This window comes from Poecilia reticulata, linkage group LG9 (genome assembly GCF_000633615.1).
Source record: "Poecilia reticulata strain Guanapo linkage group LG9, Guppy_female_1.0+MT, whole genome shotgun sequence".
In the NCBI taxonomy this organism is placed as follows: Eukaryota; Metazoa; Chordata; class Actinopteri; order Cyprinodontiformes; family Poeciliidae; genus Poecilia; species Poecilia reticulata.
Genome location: NC_024339.1, coordinates 15335097 through 15340096, shown reverse-complemented (window position 1 = coordinate 15340096; position 5000 = coordinate 15335097). Strand labels below are relative to the sequence as shown.

At 36.7% G+C, this 5000-nt stretch overlaps 1 protein-coding gene across 1 annotated transcript in view; it reads left to right on the top strand.

The window, feature by feature from the left end:
- Nucleotides 1-547: 547 nt before the first annotated feature.
- LOC108166559 (histone-lysine N-methyltransferase NSD3-like) overlaps nucleotides 548-5000 on the top strand; it is a gene marked incomplete at its 3' end in the record, with an annotated part of 10246 nt that continues 5793 nt past the window's right edge. Inside the window, exon 1 of the mRNA XM_017306536.1 lies at nucleotides 548-915. The remainder of the gene's footprint in view (nucleotides 916-5000) is intronic.

Sequence of the window (5000 nt, the reverse complement as noted above, 5' to 3'; positions counted from 1 at the left end):
AAAGACACAGACACACACACTTGCAGTTTATGTTAAAGTTTCATAAGCTTTTTCTTGGAAGAAACTGATTTGGAGAAAAAATATTTTTGTCTGATTTTGTTATTTTTCATTACTTATTTGAATTCTTGTCATTTCCAAAGTTTCCACTTAACTTTATATTTTGGTCTATCTGATGATGTAATATTTGATCATTTGATCTCGTAACTTGAGTAAACGTTCTACCAAATACTTGAGCAATTTCTTGGATGGCTACATTTACTTTTACTCGAGTTTTAAAAAAATACGTTAAAGTCGTGTTACTTTTACTTGAGTACAATATTTGGGTACTCTGCAACTTTACTTGACTTGTGTGACGTCACTCACACATCCGCCTTTCATATTCCGTGCTAAACGGAGCGCAGGAATAATTGAGTTGACTGATGTGACGTCATTCACACATGCGAGTTTCAAATTCCGTGCAGCAATAAAAAAAAAAATAGAGACAGGAGTGCTATTTGATTATATGGTGCAACAGCCTGCCATACCTTGAACCAAGCGGGACTTAAAAGCGACATTGCAGAGCGCTTTTGTGAAACTAAAGGAAGAGGACGCTAGAGATGAGCATTAAGAAGGCAGGAGGGGCGAGAATTAGACGTGTCTTTCTCCAACAGGGTTCCGACTAAATGCTGGGGTCTTAGCACACGACGAAGAGCCAGGCTTTGGGATTGGATAGCGACCATATAGCGTAACAGCACCCCCCGCCCCCCATCATCATCTCCTCTGTTGAGAATTGCGTTAAAAAAGGAAAGGCCTGAGCTTTGTCAACATTACGGGATTAATATATTTTTTTATTTTTTTGATTTTGTCCCCCCCTCCTTTAGATTAAGAGGAACGGTTGCAGACTGGTGTATGTGTTTAGAATGGGACACACTGAAGGTATTTGCATCTTTATTTCTCTGTTTTACCCGCATCTTTCGGCTCGGCATCAAAATCTGTGCTGCCCCTTTGCTCTTCCTCCGGAGCCACAAGCGTGTTTGGCGTATCTGCACCGTAGTTAGCCGTCCCCTCGCCTCCTCACGGGCAGGTTTCGCTTGTTTCGGACACATTTTTCGCTCCGAACCGCCAGTGATGGAGGTTTAATCACGGCAGACAATTTGATTTAAAGGGGCACAGGCAGCCATATTAGGAGTACAGCGTTAGCCAACATTAGCATCTCCTTTCATCTTTCCCATGTTTGCCCCGCATTACTGAACAACAGGAGACGCCTAGCTCTGTGTGTCTGAATATTAAAAGGCATTTAGTGGTTTCATGTTGTGATTTTCATCTCTATAAACCCCCAACATCTTCTTATTTTGATCCATTTGATGCCCGGTAGCTTGATGCTAACATCGCAGGCAGCTAAAACATCATTCAGTGAAATATGTGTATTTTTTCTGAGTGCGCAGTCGTTTTGTGATGAACCCAACACATTCATTGCCAGCTGTTATGATTTACTGCATCGCTTGTGAGCGAAATGAATCTCCTGAATTGATGTTGGTGGCTTTTGACCGCTAATCGACACCGTATGGATGTTTACATTATTTACCTTTCGGTTGCCGAGGAGCCTGTGTGCGCGTCCGCACGTCAAGTCACATTGAGTGGATCAGTCCATTTCACTTTACACTTTTAAACCTGATTAATCGATCTTCATAGATATTGGATGTGTTAAAGCAGCTGCCGTGAGAAAGCTCTTTGTTTTGTTTGTGAAGCTGGTCTCCATGTGTTTGCGTGGATGGCATTAAATACGCAAAAGCAAAAGCTCCCAATGATCAGTGAATTAAACCTAAAATTAGATTAAATGTTTAATGTAAAAATGTAATGTTGGTTGGCAGTATTAACCACTCAATGTCTGTAAGTATCTAGCAGGCAAGCTTCAAAATTCACCTGCCTTTTTTTAAAATTGAATCATTTACTAGAAATGATTCAATCTGCTTTTTTCTGGTTAATATCGATTCCTGCTTTTCTTTGAGATCTAGCACTTTAATCACAAATTGGTAAAGTACACAAACATTGTTCACTACTTCAACATAATTTCACTCAAGTGAAAGTAAAAGTAAAGAAATTACTCAAAACATTTTGTAAAATGCTACTTCATTAGTGAGTTCTCAATCATAAGATCTGATTTAATGGTTAGAATAAATGTCATCAGGCAGACAAAAATGTAACGTTATGTATAAATTCTGCTATTTTAAAGACTAAAATTAATACAAATAGATGGCACAGCTACAAAAAAGAAATTAAAGCAGAAGTACACTGCTCAAAAAAATAAAGGGAACACTTTAACATTTAAGTGAACACTGAAGTGTTCCCTTTATTTTTTTGAGCAGTATACTACTTTCCAAATAACATTTTTCCAACATTAAGCTTATGAAACCAATATTTATATCAACACTTTAATGTATTTTGGTCAAAATATGCTTGCTCTTTCTTTTATTTTCCAAAAAATTACCCAAGTAATTGTAATTGAGACTGTATCTAGTTACTACCCACTTCTGCATTTAAGATCAGCTACTCTTTGTTAATGCCTGTTGCAATGTTTTCCCCAGAAAACTTGCTAAGCCTGGTGGTTGCAAACATTTTTTGAAAACTTAAATAAATAAGCAATGTTTAGCCTGGTGGGGGCACCAGTAAAGACTGGTGGCCCGCCAGGCTTATAATACACTGAGGAAAACCCTGCCTGTTGGGGGAAATTACAGTTAACATAGCAGCCCAATAAATGGAAACAAAAGAAAACACACAAAAGAGAAAGATGTGCTGTGCAGTTCTGTGTTTCTTTCTAGCATAAACCCAAACAAATTAGCAGATTGTCCATTTCTAAGGCCATGTGTTACAAATGGGTTCTGACACAATTTTAAACCATTGTTGTTGTTTCCAAGACAACTTTCATTTACAAATGGAAGCTGTCTTCAAAAGGACATTTCCAATTAATTAATAAGCCCCCAGGGATATGATGTGCTTTAATAGCTGATTATTTAAAGTAACTTGCCGTCTACTGGAGGTTAATATGGTGACCGGACTCCACTTAACGTCCACTATCGGGTCACTCAGAGTCATTTCGGTTTTCTCATATTTTATGAGCCAAAATGAGGATTAAAACCAGAGTGAATGTGAGGAATGCTGTATTTTCAGATGTCATGTTATTAAACTTGAGCATTTTAATGACTATTTATCTCCATAATTCATGATAAAGCTAAAGTACAAATTAAAAAAAGAAACTTGTGCAATAGTTTATTTATTTACATGGGGAATAATGGAAGTTGGAGGAGGTGAAATGGTGCAGCGAGTTTAGAAACTGGTGAAGGGCAAAACCTTCAGCCATTAATTTGAACGGAGACAAAAAAATAAAAGGCTGAAAAATCTACCAAATATCAATCAAGCTTGAAATTTAATGAATTAAAGACGGCTCTGGAAAAAATATAGAGCCCACTGCACTGAACCCCATAGAAAACCTCCTGGTTTTTCCACCAAACATTGATTTCTCAGTTAAAACATTAGTATTGCTGTTTCTAAATGAATATCAACTTGTTTTCCTTGCATTATTTGAGGTCTGGAAGCTCTGCATCTTTTTCATTATTTTGACAATTTCTAATTTTCTCCAAATAAATAATACATTTTGGTTGGAATTTCAGAGACATGTTGTCAGCAGTTCATAGAATAAAAGAACAATGTTCATTTTACCCAAACATAAACCTATAGAAAGTAAAATCAGAGAAACGGATCATTTTAAGTGGTCTCTTTATTTTTTCAGAGCTCTATATGCTGTCATTTTTCTCCCCAAGCTTGATTGATATTTGGCAGATTTTTTTAAGCATTTTATTTTTGTGCCTTTATTAAAACTAACACCAAGAAACCTGTAATTTCGTGATCAATTGAGCTACTTGTTATGTAATTTGTTCTATCTAAAGTCTAAGGTATTAATTTACTTCCTGGCTTTCTTTTTTATGTTAATTGGCGTTCATAGCACCAATCGGGTTTTCTATGGTCTGATTCAGATCTTCACTGATTCAGATGTTTTATCTAAAAAAAAAAAATGTGCTGAAAAAAATGTAAAAATGCAAAACATTTTTCAATTTATGATTCAAATCACATGTCTCAATTTTTAGTAAAACTCAAAAGAAGACCATCTAAGCAGTTGCTGGTTTATTCTTTTAGGAGAAAAACGATAAGTTTTGATAGATTTAAAGGGACGATTTCATATAAAGTTGACATTTTTGCACCTTACATTACGTTATAATGTTATTTCCTCATCAAAAACATACCTGGAGTGTTGCTCTGAATCTTTTATGCATGTTTTAGAAATTGTTTAATCTTCATGGCAACCATTCAGCTGTGCAAAACGCCTGGGCAGACCTAGCTCCACCTTCGATACACAGCTCCTCAGAGCTGCAGTTTCCTAGCTTCAGAGCTTCCGCCTCGCAGAGCGACTCCTTCAGACTAGCCAGCGGCAATTAGCAAACTGCGCATCTGCTGCTCTCGTTGCACAAGTTTCTTCTCAGTGTAAACGCTGCTAAAAACTTTGTTAAAGGGTTAATAGAGGAGTGATGTTGTGATGACTTCCAGAAAGCGGAGTTTTAGAACGAGCAGGAGTTTTTAAAGAGACAGAGGCCCAATTTACAGGCGTTAAATTACCATATGTAATTTCCTTCAAGTCATATTTGATATACACTCCTGATCAAAATCTTGAGACCAATCAAAAAATTGCAAGAATTTGCATTTTGCACTATTGGATCTTAAGAAGGTTCTAAGTTGAGCTTCACAATGTTAAAGGAAAAAATCAGTGCAAGAGACAAGAACTTTTGAACAGGGAATTTTCTGAAAACTGCATTTACACTCAAACATGATTTTTTCAGCTGATCAAAAGTTTAAGACCATAGTCTTTAAAAGCCAAAAGCTGTGCAAAAATCTGGATTCCATGTCATTTTCTGTCAAGTCTTTACAATGTCAAGACCTCCTGATGGCAAAAGCAAAAAAGCTCACTGACT